The sequence below is a fragment of the Rhagoletis pomonella genome, unplaced genomic scaffold (assembly GCF_013731165.1).
Source record: "Rhagoletis pomonella isolate Grant_MI unplaced genomic scaffold, Rhpom_1.0 Rhpom_scaffold_00012, whole genome shotgun sequence".
Lineage (NCBI taxonomy): Eukaryota > Metazoa > Arthropoda > Insecta > Diptera > Tephritidae > Rhagoletis > Rhagoletis pomonella.
The window spans coordinates 11644026-11661337 of record NW_023458566.1 but is presented as its reverse complement, the minus strand read 5'-3'; positions in this window follow the sequence as shown (position 1 = coordinate 11661337).

Sequence of the window (17312 nt, the reverse complement as noted above, 5' to 3'; positions counted from 1 at the left end):
ATAATCTTACTTACATACATAATTATGTATATTCATACATCCACATAATAAATTTCCAAAATGATATTCATTACTCATATGTATATATATATTGAGCTAAATTCACGAGAATATCGAACAACGAAATATCCTTCGTAAATCAATTATGTAATAGACACTTGATAGATACGAAATGTCATGCCATATATCCAATGGAATTGTAAATCTATCTCATTCAAAGTGCACGCATCTACTACATTCAATTCGCCAGTATTCAAGCTAACAGCTCAACTAATTGAATTAGTGGCTACGAGAATTAGTGGACACAAGCAATTGATTTCCCAGAGCATTTCATTGTTGCTTCAGTGTCCGCAATCAAGTGAAATTAAACAAGACTTTGTAATTGAATTATGTGAGCTGTGTACAATTATTTAACACTATCTAGCTATTAGCTATTCAGTTTGCTGGAATAGTTTATTGTAGGAATAAGTGAATTAAGTATGTACGAAAATCAAACTATTTATATAGGCACATATGTCTTGTATGATTATATTACGACACTAACTTTTTTCTATGTAATCTCAGCACCTGCTGTAGGGGTATACGTCAAGCCCTTCAGTTACAACCTTTCACACACCAAACAAAACAAGCAATCAGGGTAGCTAATGTTACTTATTCAGGTAAAGAAGTGGCTAGAGCACTCGCTCTGCTTTAGGCAACTACGAAAATGCTGCTACGCTGCTCTGCAGTAAAAAGCCAAACCAGTTAGAAAAATTACTAGTTCATTAACTAGTATGTTCCTACCAGTTCGACAATTTCGAAGAACTTAAGCGTTCAGCGACATCTGCCTTGGAATTGTGTGGCATCACGTGAAGATTACCTACTGGTTCTGGTTCTAAGATCGCAGGTTCGAGGCCGCTTAGAGGTGGTTAAGATTTTTAAAGTTAAATCAATGTAAGTAGAAATAATTATTTCAATTTAAATGTAAATAAAAAAGTTGAAAATCTAATTGCATTTCAGAAAAAACATACATATCGGAAGAAGTGCTTTGTTCTGTCGGCCATTATTGCCACTGTTGAAACGCCGCGAGCAATTGAGTTGGCAGATTATCTCATCAACAATTGACATCTCGAGACAGTAAGTCTCTCTCTTATGCTCCTGAAGTGTAATTTCATTCCAAAATTCAGAATAAAATACTACACACTAGCTAAATCATTTCGGCTGATATGTCTTATAACCAGATTATGGACAAATAAAAAGTTCAAACACTGTAAGTCCGGCTCTTTAGCATCTCAGCTAGTATTGGGGGAGCCTTCGACTACATGTCGCTTGTATGCGCCTTTTGACTAATTGGCCAGCTATCCAAAAATGGATAGCTTCAAATAAGAATTACTTAAGCTAATATTGGGCACAACTAGGCATGGTTACAAACAAGAAATGTATGCCGGCAATAAAATGCAAAGCCTAGTAGTGGTTGAACTTCTATAAATGCAATAAAAATAACATACGCTGCAAAGCAGTTGCGAGGACATTTTAATAATTGCCAGTGTAATCTTCGAGATCACCTTCTGCGAAATAATACGACAAAGTCTAAGCGAAAAGCAAATGCGCCAAGTGGGTCTTAATAGCATTCCCCCTAGAACGGCCATTAATCTCATTACTTGACTAAGAACTCTTCCAGACATTAGCAATATAACTTTGAGTGAAATCGTCATCAATCTCGCCAACGAGGTGTAGGTATTTAATGCTGCACTCCATATTTGTGCGGAAGAGTCATCTTATACCAGCTTTTTCCCTCAGAGATGATATCTTATTACATTAAACGAGCAATTCTTATATATATATATATATCCATATGGTTCTCGGAAACGGCTCTAACGATTTTGACAAAATTTTGTAGACAGATAATGTTTTGGATTTTAAGGTTATCTAAATAGGCATTATCTCCGAGAAGAGTCGTATAAGGGATCCACCTGTTCGAAATTAGTTACAAATTAATTAAGACATCATAATATGGGTATCAAATGGAAAGTATTTTAAAGATCCCTAATTCAAAAATATTTTTAACAATGTTGCCACCTATTTTGAATCACATATTTATTTATTTTTTTAGGAAAAAAGGTAAAATATTACTTTACTATTCATGGGTACCAAGAGAAGGTTCTTAAACAATGCTTTCCATATATACGAAATGTTATCCATTAGGATAATAGTGTAAGGTTGCCACTTATTTTAGATTCTACACAAGTTATCTAAAACATCGCAATATGGATATCAAATGAAAGGTATTGTTGCGAACTGTGGTCAGCAAATATTTCCCATCAGGGCTGCCACGCTTCTATTTAATACACATTTTTATTTTGTTAATTTCAAACAGCATTTTTTTTGTATACACAGTACATATACGCTCAAAATATGTACTACTAATGCCAGCGTATTTCGGAATAGGGTTGCCACCTAAATTTTAGAGTAAGAAATTTACTTAATAGATATCGAAATCCACTTTTTTCCAAAACATTTTTTTTTTAAAGCTATCCAAAACTTGAAAACTTTAAAAGGTAGTATATGCACTCCGGGCAAAGCTCGGTCAACCTGGTACTGAATATTAAATGTACATAGTATTTTATAAAAAGAAATTTAAAGAGAGCTCTGCAGCAAAGCAAGCTGTAATAGTTCTATTATGTAGGGACCTACATATCCAGAAAAGTACACTACAGCAGTATTCAGTCGGATCTAAAATGCAAGAAGGCATTGGAGCAGGCACATTCGGCCCCTTAATTACGCCGTTAGTCTATGTGCAGAAAATAATTTTGAAGAATATAGAATTATACGAAATGCTCTTAAGAGCAGAGCAGAGCACAGTTCATTTTATTTGTTAAAAATAAGTTTGTATAAAATTTAATGATTGCATTAGTTTAGGCATACATAAGTATACATATGTAGCTCCTTCAAGCTTATGGATGAAGAGAGTTGATCTGTTTACATTTACTACGACTAGTCTACGATATTATACATACTACATTTACAGAAAAAGGTAGGTTTTTGTATGCAACAGCACTTTAATAAACCATAATGAATTATTCCTTAATTATTATATACTTCGGCAGTCAATTCCACATAAACATTTTTAATCTTACCCAAATGAATATTTAAAGCATCTTTATTAGATTTCTATATTGTCGATCAAACAAGTATGTACATACATATGTATCTACTTGGGTATATACATATCGAGCCCTAACCGCCAAAATAACGTAAGCGACATTTTTTTCAAAATTTTCTTTTTGATGCAGAAATATTCCTAGATCATCTAGATGCATTTCTGCATCAAAAAGAAAATTTTGAAAAAAATGTCGCTTACGTTATTTTGGCAGTTAGGGCTCGATATGTATGTTCATATTCATATAAATAAACTCAATTTCATCGTTTTCTCGATAGACTTTGCTTTTGGATTTATTCGCAATTTTATGACATCGTTAAAAGATTTTATTACATTTTTGCTATTTTCTATTGACAATATTTATTTTGTTAGCAACAACAGTTAAACAAATATTCATATCAATAAATCAGAAATAATAAATCGATAAAAGTAAATTACTTCGTAAATAGCCAGCAGAGAAGTGGTATTTTTTAGAAGAGTCATAACCAGAGCTGGGTAAATGCAATTACATCACAATTACAATTACATTCCTCAGTAATTGTAATTAGGAATCAATTCCTCCAGTTTACAGCAAAGGAATCGATTACTTTTTCAATTACTTGAAGTAATTTCAAATGGAATTGTTTTTTTCTTTAATTCCATTACAAGGAATTTCATATTGTAATTGGAATAAATTACGTGCTAGTAATGTAATTTTTTTTTTCAATTCCTTTGAAAGGAATTGAAAATGTAATTTTTTTTTCCAATTCCTTTGAAAGGAATTGAAAGTGTAATTGATTTTTTTTGAATTCCATTCCTCAAAGTAATTTAAAAAGTAATTGATAAATTTCTAAAAAAAAAAATTTTTTTTACTGTTGAATTGCAATAGCTTTGATAAATTTCTTGGTTGCTAACTGCCTTGAATAAATAACTTATACCTAAGTAGTTTTACTAATTGAACTTTAAGAAAACTGAATAACTTAAACTGTATCTGTTCAGTCAGTAACGGATAAATTTTCCAGATCATACCGCGAACGCGCTTCGCGGCAGATGAGACCCGTAAATGTCGAAGCACGCATAACCCGCCCGGACTGTTGCTACCTTGGGCACTGCTGTTCTCTTGGACTAATCCCTGCGTATCTATAAAAATGCACTGACTTAATTGTGTATATTATGGTACCCTTAATTCCACCCAAAATGGCGTGCCTTCTGGAGCCTTTGAAGTACTCTTACTGGTATCCTGCGTTACAAATGAGGATAGACTCCGCTTGAATTACGAACCCTGTCAGACTGGAGATCCTACCACCTAAGAGTTTTATAAACAAATTGCATTGCTATGGCTAAATTTTGATGATAACACTGTAATGACGCTAAAATTACACAAAAAACGCCGAGACACGCAAAATTAATTTTGGGTAGTATGTTACAGACCTGTACACCGTTTTTTTTAGATAAGGTCATTTAGTCAAGTTATTTTCATTTTAAGTTTGCATTGCGAATGAAAAAAATTCAAACTTAAACATGATCAAACGGTCATGTACGATATGGCGTATGAGTAACATTATTTCCTGCTAGTATTTCATACAAAAAATTATTGCAGTTTCACTTAACCCTTGCAAACTTGTTTATATATCCATCGATTTTCATCGTTAATAGTGTTTTAAGCCGCAAAGCAAGCAGATATTGGCTAGTCTATACTAATATATATTTTGAAAGCCGTTTTTTTCTGTTCGCAAAGCTCGAGAAAGGCCGTACCGATTTTTTTGAAATTTAGGAATCTACTGCAGACTTTCCAAGGATGGTTATAGGCTGAAAAAAGTTTCGATATAGAAAAGGGGCGTGGCACCTACCATACAAACCGAATTTTTCAAACTGCATATATTTGTATTAGAGGACTAAAACTGGGTATGGGGATATATACATATATAAGATCAATTCCATACTCATGGGGAAAAATTGGCATGGCTTTTTTCATTGAAAATTCTGCTGAAGCACTAGAGGCATGAGACTAGAAAGGTATGACAAACAGTATTTTATTGCCGGAGATTGAAGACATGAACTTGGAAGATATTTGGTGTTAGCAGCCATGCCCTAATCCATATTTTTTTTTTTTAATTTTTATTTATTAATTAATTTTTTTTATACCTATTTTTTATTTTTTCTTCCTCTCTTGGTTTTATATAGATTTGTAAGTTTTGCCTAATGCTATTTGTCAGGCTTTCTGAAACTTATTTAATTTGATACCCACATTGCAACATTGCATTTATTTTATCAATTTAACAGAGTTAAACTTTTAAATAGGTTGAAACGCTCTTCAAGAATGTCTCTAACAGTCATATTTCTTAAACCTCTTTAAATTGATACCGATATAATAAGTTTTCTTTTATCAATTAACTTAAGTTAAATTTTCAAACAGATGACAACCCTCCTCAAAAATATTTTCGGCTGTAAGCTTTCGTAAAACTTTAAAGTTTAATACCCACATTGCAATATTTCATTTATTTTATCAATTTGACTGAATTTGACTTAAAATTTTCAAATAGGTGGCAACACTCCTCAAAAATATTTCCAGCAGTTATCTTTCTTAACCGTCTTTAATTTGATACCAATATTGTAATATTTAATTTATTTTATCAGTGTAATTTAGTTAAACTTTGAAACAGGTGGCAACCTTAATCATACATATTTTCGGCTGTAAGCCTTCTTAAAACTCTTTAATTTGATACCCACATTGCAATATTTCATTTACTTAATCAACTTAACTGAGTTAAAATTTTAAATTAGGTGGCAATCCTCCCCAAAAATATTTCGATCAGTCATCTTTCTTAAACCTCTTTAATTTGATACCCATACTGTAATAATTCATTTATTTTATCAATATAATTGGGTTTAAAAATTTTCAAATATGTGGCAACCCTCAAATTTTTTGCGATATCATTGGTTCTGTATAAAACAAAAAAAAAAATAAAATATTCAAATCGGTTCATCCGTTCTCGAGTTTTGACGACCGTGACATACGAACACAACATTTTTATATATATAGATATAGAAGATATACATACATAGAAGATGTCCAATGTGTGCTTTCGATTTTAATCTTTGACCACAACAAAAATTCCGTATTGTACATTCGTGAATGAACTTTCAGTTTCTCGATTACTTTTACAATTCCTTTGAGGAATTGAAAAACTAAAGTACTCTTGCAATTCCAGGTAATGGAATTGAAAAAAAAATCAATTACATTTTCAATTCCTTTCAAAGGAATTGAAAAAAAAAATTACATTACTAGCACGTAATTGATTTCAATTACAATATGAAATTCCTTGTAATGGAATTAAAGAAAAAACCAATTACATTTGAAATTACTTCAGGGAATTGAAAAAGTAATCGATTCCTTTGCTGTGAACTGAAGGAATTGATTCCTAATTACAATTCCTTGTAATCTGTAATTGGGAGTAATTTAATTCCTAAAGGAATCATTACGACCCAGCTCTGGTCATAACAGTCGGATTTTAGGCTTTTCACTAAATATATTTTTCACACATAAAATGTTTTTTGAAATGACTTTGCTGATTTGAAGAAGCCATGGCATAGTTCATTGCTGTTTGATAAGGGAAAATGATAAGTTTGATGAATAGCTACTGGGTTGGTGTGTGTTTTACCAAAACTGTGTGACTATTATACCAATAGTGTATATGTACTTACTTACCTTGTTTATAAAATAAGTTTTATTGGAAAGTAAGCAGAAGACCAATTTTCGGAAATCACCACATTTCCTCATCAGACTTCTTTCAGTGGAATTCGATCCAACGACCCCAGCTGACTCAGCCTAGTTGCCTACGCACTGTGCTACACGGCCTGAAGCTCAATAAAAATCTTTGAATATAATTGTTATAACGCCATAAATAACAAAAACAAATAAAATATTTCAATTAAAATCTACGAGTATTTAAGAGTCCTAAAATGGTCTATATTTTAAATAGCTGTACATTTTGTTGACATACATATGTACATGCATATATTGTACATGTATTGCATATCTAAATGCACTCCAATCAATATTTTCAACGTATTTATTCTCGCCTAATTTCCTACAAATTGGTTATACCGTTTTGTGCCTTTTATCCAAATACATACAAGCAAACGAATAAGCCAAGAAAATTTTCCGCTTATCCACGCCTGTTTGCAACGGTTATAAATAGCGGCAATGTCACAGAAAATGTATTCGCGCAATCCGTCACACACACACTCACACATTAATGCGCCTCTAACTATGCGGTAGCTAGCATAAATGAAAATGTGTACCAGTCGAATTGTTAGCCAAAAAGGTGTCAACGAAATTTGCATAATGATGCCGCCACAGTCACTACTATTTCGAGAGATGGCAATGCAGACGGGAATAAACGAAATTGCAATTGCCACCAGGTAGACATACATACATACATACATACATAAACAAGCACGTTTGTACCGCAATGCTAAATTCTATTTTATGTTCGAGTGTTAAAGGAATGTGTGCGGTGATCTCTGACGCAACGTGATTTGGTGATGGTTGGCAGTGGAAACTGTAGAAAGATTCAAATAATGTGGGAAAAAGATGTACGTATGTATGTATGTAGTTGCGCAACAATTTTAAACTTTCATTCAATTCATAAAATGCTTCATTTTTAGACGAACAAATCTAATCCGACTATAATAATACAAAAAGGAACATATTTTCATCACTTGTGTATTCTGGAATGATACTTTACATAAAGCTACTCGAAATAAACGTGTATTATTTGATGTATATACGTTTAGCTGCACATACGCATACATGTAGAAAAAATTGCTTTTTTGCCAAAGCTACAATAATCTTCTTTAAGTGCAATTTCGCAATATCCGCAATCGAATTGATTGAAGTGTAATTGAGAATAATATTGAAGCGCATAAATTTGAGCCGCATTCAGCTAAATTTTGCGCTAAGTAATTGCACATACAGTGACTCAAACAGGAGCTTGTTCATATGATGACTTTTTTTAATACTCAATTGGATTTTCAAAATTTTAATTTCTAAAATTTTAAATTTTTCTTTATAACCATAACCGTATAAATCTAATTTTGAAACTTTATACAAAACTCAGAAAAATTTAACAAATTTTCATCAAAATTCAGATTAATCTGAAAGCATGAAGTTTTATGTATATATTTAAATACAAAATCGCAAAAGTGGCACCACTGGCAGGCATACTTAAATTAATCTGTACTAGTACATACTTACATACAAAATTTGACCTTCATATTTATATGGTGCCAGCAAGCAGATACATAATATAATTTTACGTATAAGTGCATACGTTTTATCATCAAATTCTCTTAAAATAGCGACAACCCACAAATATGTATGTATGTATGTATATGCCTACATACGCTCGTAGGCACAAAAGTACAACAAAAGACTGAAAAGATAAATAAACTGAGGAAAATCCCAAGAAAGTAAAACTTTCAAAAGTCAAGAGATTTTCTCAATCTAGTAAATACATACATATGAATACGCACACTGGGTACGGAAAATGTAATGTTTGGTAATCGAAAAAATAATCAGTAAAACAGCGCTTTTCACATACGAAAATGAATTTTTTCTCCACTTCGATGTCCTAGGAAAAGTGGGGAGTTCAATTTGGCATTACCTAGTATCGATAAATGAATGTGTTTTAATATGAATTTTTTGGCACTTTTTGGATAGATTAGAATGCTGATTGCGTAGTAAACAGCGAAAGAATATAGAACTCATGAGAAATAAATTATATTATTTATCACGCATGGATTGCATTACTACTTTTCCCACTGGGTATATAAGGATATGAGTACAAGTATACCTTTTTTACATATTTCTTTGCACATCAGCAGTTTCCTGCGTATTAATTCGGGTGAATGACGTAGTACATACACATGTACTTTACTGTTCAGATAAAAGCTTCCACTGCATATTTGCCGGATAAAAGCTTTGAAAAATATGTTCTTAATGGAAACCATTTTATTGCACAGAAGTATTATTTGTTAAATTCTAGCGTTCAGTTTATTGTAAAATTATGTCTTCTAGATGAAAAAGATTGAGTGAGTGCTCTGAAAGGTTCTGATTTGAGGATACTTCTCAAACTATGGGAGGTCATATCGTCACTGCCATGTCATACTATCGAATATGCGTAAATGCTTTTTTTAATTTTCGATAATTTGCGCATGCACTTAGAATGATACGTAAGTTGGCAAAGTGTCGAATTTTTCTAGTAGTCTTCTTAAGGTGTCGAGCTCCACACTTTTTCCTAATGACGAACAATTTTTTTCCCACAGCTTTTTTGCTCTCCTAAAAAGTAACCATTTTCACATTCGATAGCTATCCGCGCCCGCTTTTCAAATAACCTTGGTATAGAAAATACCAAGCTCCAGTCTACCACGAACACTTCCAGAGACATGCAATATGAAAAAATCGATTTTTGTGGCAGGTGCCACGAACCCCCTTTTTATTTGAGATTTTTTTTTCTGGAAAGTTTGCAGTAGGTTTCCGAAACTGCGAAAAAATCGGTTCGGCCGTTCTCGAGCTTTGCGATCAGAAAAAAACAGCTTTCAAAATATACAATAGTATAGAAAGCATATTTTATAACAAAAACCATGTACATCAGATTTTCCAAATTAAGACAAACTTTCAGCAAATTTTCTTAACATTTCAAACTTTTTTTTTGAGCTTGAAACCCCAGCCGCAAAGTTACTCTATTTTGATCCTGCCTTTTGCTTAGATTGGTAGCTCAAGCGCACCAATATTTTATGTAATTCCAACCATATAAACATTTTAAAAAGCAGTTCCAAAACTTCACAGTCAAAATGCAATAAAATAACGCATCTGTTTAAAATTAAACTTAAATTTATTATTTGTCATTCGAATATGATTATGGTGAAATTTTAAATAATAATAATGGTATAGTTTCACGATGGAATATGATTTCTTGCACTTTAATTGACAAATCAAAAAAGAATTGAGAAAATAAAAATATGAATGAAGTTCAAAGATTAAAAATGGTCCAAGCACCTGTTAAGAAGATAGAAAAGCGAAAGAAATGTTCTTTTATTTTGTGAAATGAGTTACTAACGCTTTAACTTTCAATAGTGACGAAGAAGGGACATCGAGGCGATAGGCGATAAAATTCTCTTCCAATTGCTGGCAGGGAAAATGTATAAAATATGCTCTAAAATTTTTTTGTTAAAATGTGTGCAAATTTACTCACCGTATAATAAAAATAAAATCTGGCTGTTTACTTTTACACACCAGATTTGTCGTGTAGAACAAAATTACACATAAAATGTTTAAAATGGATTAAATATGAGCACTTAATGTTTATTATTATTAAAAAAAATTTATGTTTACTAAAAAATTTTTGCAATTTTAAACATTTCATGTGTATATTTGCAACATCTCTTGTTCGAAATCAAATCCTGAACATCTTGTTCGTATATTTACATGGATTCTGGTTGAAAAATAAACACTTTTCAGTAGTAGTTTCACATACACTTTTTAGAGTGTAACATTAGGGACCTAACGGTCTGTGCGCAGCTCATAGCCAGCCAGATTAGCATAACCAATGCAGTGGTAACTTTTATTTGAACAATATTGTATACAAAATACTATGTAGGTACACAGAAATTAGCAAAACATAAATTTCTTAAAATAATTTTCTTGGTACACTTATCAAAAATATAGATTTTCAACAAATAAAATGAGATACAAAAATAAATATCAGAAAATTAATACAATTTGCCTTGGCTGAATGCGTGCCAACAAAAAAACGAAGGATATTGGAAATGGACAGGCAATATTCTTTAAGCATATAAAAAGGTGTTGACTGCAAATGGCAGGTGGGAAATTGTACACAAAATCAGAGCTTGTTAAATATGTGCTTATATACATACAGAGATTCAAGAAAACATAAATGTATTTTTGCGCATTTGAAAAGAAGGATAATGCAATGAAACAGAAAAAGTTGGAAAAAGAAATAAGCCGTGCCTGCTTCGGTTGAAGCTAATAGGATTAGATGCAAGCTTTGCAAAAATTCAAAAGTTAAAAAAAATATGGGAAAGAAATTGCAAAATAAACAAACCGGAAAATGACGTGGCAAATGTGAGTGTCAATGGGTTTTATATTTTAAATCTTTAATAACTATTTATTTACTCATATGTACATACATACGAGTAATTTAAGTGGTCATGCTGCTAATACTTTTAACAATACTTTTAGTGCCCTTTTCATGGCCTATTCGCTTGACCATGCCATTATCGGCAAGTCATGAATTCGGACCGATGGAATATAATATAGCAGAAAAAATGTATTATTAAGTGAATTGCCACAAACGATAGACACAATGTAGGCGTTGAAGTATTTTAATGTTTCTGGCTGAGACTTTACTTACTTTTAAAAGATTCTATAGAAAATACGCCTAGTACATATTTATAAGTTTCCGTCGATCAATCTTTTATTTCTCGTTACCTTATCTACAAAAAAAACATTTGCAAAGTCACAGCTGCTAAACCTGTCGTCCACAAGTGTCTGCTCACGTCGATTTGGATACAATGTTTCTTTTATTAGCTGCCTAAAAATAAAATTTGAAAACGAAATACACCTACACACGCATATCCAACTGTAACAGGTGTTATATTACAACAAGCTGCTGTAAGTTGGCAGAAACATGAAAGGTAAAATATGTTTAGTAGCAAATTTTTGCAAAGAAAGTATGGCAGACAAGTAAACTAAAAAATCTTTATACACACACCTATGGCCATATCGAAAGACATGCATGTGTACCCAGATGGATAACTGCGGAGCGCTCCAAATATAGAGTGAAAATGGACTCCCACAGCAGCACCTCGAATGAGTGCTTCTGGAGCGCTCCGAATATGGAGTGATAAGGAAGTCAAAGTGTTTTTTTTCTTGTTTTTCTTTTCCATTTGTATCTGTATTTGCAAAACAGTAAACCCTCCTTTTCGGGCTATTATCGAGGCACTCCCTCATCCTTCGTCCACGTTATCTTCGGATCATTCAACGAGCCTTTTTTACAAAGTCACAGGCGATTAAGCGAGTCCGAACGGAGTTTTTGCGGACTAACTGAGGGAGCTTTCTGAGAATCCGAGATCACTCATTTAAGCAGTCCTATTTAAGGGCAAATTGTTTTCATATATATTGAGAAGGCAATTTTCTCCGGCGGATATGCTTCTTTAGGACTCTTTTCGGAACCTCCCTAGGAGCATAAGCGTACCGCACAGGGAGTCCTAAATGTCCACCCTGCAGATTACGCTGGTTGGCTGGGTATAAACTAGATATCTTAATACACAAACACATACGTATATACATGTGTACATCGAGCAAATATTAATGTGACAAATGCCTATATTTTTAACTTCAGACAAAAGCGTAGACAATTTTTGAAAACTTAGGTAAATGCGTTGAGTTGATTTATATTTTGTATGCTTTTGTCGACACAGAAAATCACTTAAGAAAATTGTATTAAAAATAGATGTCAACTCGCCTACGCAAACATATGCCCACGTAAGTATAAATGTATGCCATGCATAACATACATACACACAGCCATACGTACATACATACAGGTGTGTATTAGCTAGCTGGCCTTGTTGAGGAAACAAAATTTGATAAGTTTAAAATTTGTTGCTGTTTTATATGAATCACATATGCCTCAGAGTGTTTTTTGGCCGTTAATCTATCCGAAAGGTTGATGTATGTGTTAGCACTCAATCTATGTTGGCAACAGTGCACAGGTGTTTTCAAACTTGGAAAATGCATTAGAAAATTTTCGGAGCTCACCCACACGTACATACGTATGTATGTATGTGCATATCTAAACAACCACACATCTGCAATATCTACATATCGAGCCCTAACCGCTAAAATAACGTAAGCGACATTTTTTTCAAAATTCTCTTTTTGATGCAGAAATATTCCTAGAGTATCTAGATGCGTTTCTGCATTAAAAATAAAATTTTGAAAAAAATGTCGCTTACGTTATTTTGGCGGTTAGGGCTCGATATGTCGCCAAATGACTAAGTTTATCAGACTAATGGAAAAGTTATGCGAAAATTTTGAAAATGATAAAACATACACAACTTGTAATAATAAAACTTTCTTTTTCGGTCCATTAGAGTGCTTTAGAAGTGCTAATATTTTCCAAAAAAGTAAAAACAAAAAAATCTTTAACAAAATACCACCAAGAATCACCTTTGTCACTTAATTGCTAAATGTTTGAACGAAATTATTTAAAAAATTAAATAGAAAAGTTTTTTTTTTTTTTGTAAATATTTTTATTGAGCTTTATACCACGATTGTTTATTACTAAAATTGAAAAAGCAACAAAGTCTAAGCGGTAGAAGTTATAGCACTGTTTCGGAGATCACCACATCTCCTCATCAGACTTCTTTTTTCTAGACTTCAGAAGGGTGGTGATCTCCGAAATAGTGCTATAACTTCTGACGCTTAGACTTTGTTGCTTTTTAAATTTTTCCTAATAAACAATCGTGGTACAAAGCTCAATAAAAATATTTAAAAAAAAAAAAAAAACTTTTCTATTTAATTTTTAAATAATTTCCCTGCTGAAGTCTAGAAAAAAGAAGTCTGATGAGGAGATGTGGTGATCTCCGAAATAGTGCTATAACTTCTACCGCTTAGACTTTGTTGCTTTTTCAATTTTTCCTAATAAACAATCGTGGTACAAAGCTCAATAAAAATATTTAAAAAAAAATGTTAACAAGCCACAATAACATTGTCAGAAAAGTTTTTTATTTTATTTTAAGCCAGATTACTTTCGATAGGAGTTTTGCCCGGGTACCAGTACACTTTAAGCCTATGACAGCACTGAAGTGACAATCCCTTCTCTATGTAATTAAAGCAAACACTTTATTGCTGGTTAGCCACAAATTATATGAATGCGAATGCGAATACGAATTCGAATGCGAATTCGAATACGAATACGAATGCGAATATTAATACAAATAAAAAATACGGATGCGAATATGGGTATCTACAAATACGAATACGAACACACATACAAATACGAGTACGAACGCGAATGTAAATACGTTGTTGAGTGGCACTTAAGAACATGAATGCAAATAGATACGAATAAAAATCTGAATACGAATACAATTGTAAATACGCATATCTACATGTGCATAAGGATACGAAAATTAAACAATTTTAAAAACAATCACGTATGAAACTAACTCAAATATGTATTGTTATCGATTCGAAAGCTACAGTGAAAGAAATATTGATATTAATATAAGATCTACACAAATATCGATCTTTAGTTAATACGTATTGTTGAGGATTTATAAAAAAAAATCTTTCCAGATATCGTCGAAAAAATCTATTACTTTGTCGATAAATTAATCGAAAACTGAAAAAAGCTCTATCGAAACAGAATATGAATATGCGCAGTTTAGATGTAGAGTTCGCGGCATTTGTGCCGCAACATCAAAATTCAAAATCAAGTTAGCCTAGATAAGTTGTCAGCATCGCGAGTCCTACTTAGAAATTTTATATTTTGTTCCATGTGTGACCATTTAACCGATATTCCTGCAACGGTAACTATAGATAAACTATGTGAAATCGTTAGGGAAATCGCTGGGCGTTCGAAATGAATTTACCCAAGCAACTGACGTCTACAGCTTAGAAATTTTGGAGAAGCACGACCACCATAGTTTATAACTTTGTCTGGCGAAAACAGTGCCGCTAAGAAGAAATTGATGAGATGACTCCACCACCAGATCAGGTGGTGAAGGGCTTGGCTTCACTTGGCGTTTCCAATTGGCGTCAGTTGGCACAGAAGAGAAACGACTGGCGTGCTTTTCTGAACTCGGCCAAAATCGCTTAGGCGGTTACAGCGCCAAAAAAGAAGAAGAACAAGACTCCACCACGTCATTCTTCAAACATCTATAGGAAAAGGGGCCACAGCGATATTATGTCGTATCGCACGAGACGTCGTAATCGAAAATATTAGCTCAAAGAAGCAGTTTACTGCACTGGCCTTCTGCCTTAGAACCAAAATCAATCTGATTCGGAACTAATCCGAGGCAACGGAGAGGAAAGGAGATATTTTTATGGAATGCATCTCCTTTCATTGTGCTCTTCAACTTAATCCTTACCCATTTCTTAAGATAAGGAAAAGTTTCCAATGCTTGCCGAGTGCTCACTGAATTCAAAGAGAAGCCAGTAGATGGCTAAAGGAGCAGATTGCGGCAGCCTTGCCCTCTCTGTCTACAAATACGATAGTAAGTATCGTGATGAACGCTTGCTGATTCCAATTAGGACGGTGGTTTACTTCTAGAAAGGTATCGTACATTCGGAAAAATGGTAAATATCTACTGGATACGGCAGTAAGAAAGTAGAAAGAAAGCACCGTTAAAAACATTCATAATTGTAAAAGTTATAGATCAATTAATTTTTTGTTTTTAATTTTTCCGTACAAATGCGTGTTTCCACAAAAAGGATACGTATGTGTGTGTGTGTACTTGAATCTCAAACCACCTTGCCAATTCCAGTTTTCTCAAACCCAAATAAAATATTTACTTCCGACATAAATTAACTCTAACAACGTTCACAAAATAATGAACAATTAATTTCAATTAATTCAAGGCAGTAATAGTAATATTTCAAGAAATACATATGTCAAAATTAAATGTAACAAGTTAAGTTTTTTGTTAGCTTTCTTGCCTCCGAGTGGCAAATGTAGTTTATGAGATGCATTTTAATGGGAGAAATACATTCGAAGGTTAGCCAGGTTAGATTTTTGTTCTTTCTAATTTTAGATGTTGCCCGGTGAAGGAATCGAACCCAGTTCCTGTTGAGTAGTAGTACGCACTCCCAACCACTCAGCCACAACGGCTTGGAAATAAATTATAATCTTGCATTCTTGGAATTAATATATTTTCTTTTTTTTGTATCCATTAAAACTCGTCTGCTTACCTAAGCTCTAAATTAAAAAAACACTCCTATTCAAACAAAGTAAAAGTATTTTCAACAGAATTGTCGTCAATGTCATGCATCCAACGATCACCCCAGTTCATAAAGCCAATTTTCTTATGTAAAAAAAAAAATATGTATGTATCTACATATGTACCTATTACTGTGCATATAAAGCTGGACACGTGTGAAGTTCAAAGGTTTCCTCATATTGGCTTTATTTTCGAGAATCGCCTGAAAATTTTTACTTCTATATCTTCTTTTTTTTTGTTTGTTTTGTTTTTGCTTGACCTCCTTCCCACTATTACGAATATTTTCTGCTTGTTTCCTTGTTACTCAAGCGATAAAAAAAATGTTTAAGAATTTTTCAATGCTCATGTACATTTATGCATATGCAGGTGTCCTATGTGAAAAACTTTCCTTTTGTGTAGATATCAATGATGTTCTTTGAAGCATCATTTTACTTCTATCTGCAGGTACTACATACATACAAAAATATATATGAGGGTGGACACTGAGTTTTAAGTAGTTGGAGTTTGTATGCTACTAGCTGCTAGATATTCTAAAGATCAAATTAAATGTATCGGTATGTATATGTATAGTGCGAAGAAGGTATTGGAGATTAATCAGAGCAGGTAAAGCAAGAATAAAGACCGGATAACGTATTTGAAAATGGAGTGAATTTCTAATTTATGCTACAACGAATGTATTGAGATGTCGTGGAGTGCGTTATTCTATAGTGGAGTTTATAAGGTAAATGCTTAAACAGAAAGCGATAATGGCATGAACAGGTGACAACCACGTTTCGAGGTATCTGCCAACGGTAAACCCCAAAGTCATCCCTTGTAGAATTTAACGGAGCACTGACTCTTGCGGAATGAGGGGAGCCAAGTTGTCACTGACTGATAACATCGCCATTATTAATGGAGGCAAGTTCGCATAAACACTGTGCGACTTGATACACTGGACCATTCGTAGTGTATGGGGATTGTACACTCATTTGGTTTCTGCGTGTATCGTATATATCATCGTTGTACTCTTTACAAGAAGCTTCCAAACAGCATCGGCAAATACGGGAACTAAGATCTCACGAAAAAAGCTAAATTTTAGGCAATGCTGTGGATAGGAAGCTGTAAGGAGAACATAGCTCAGTGATACTAGAATGCTTCTACATTACATACTTTTGTAATAGAG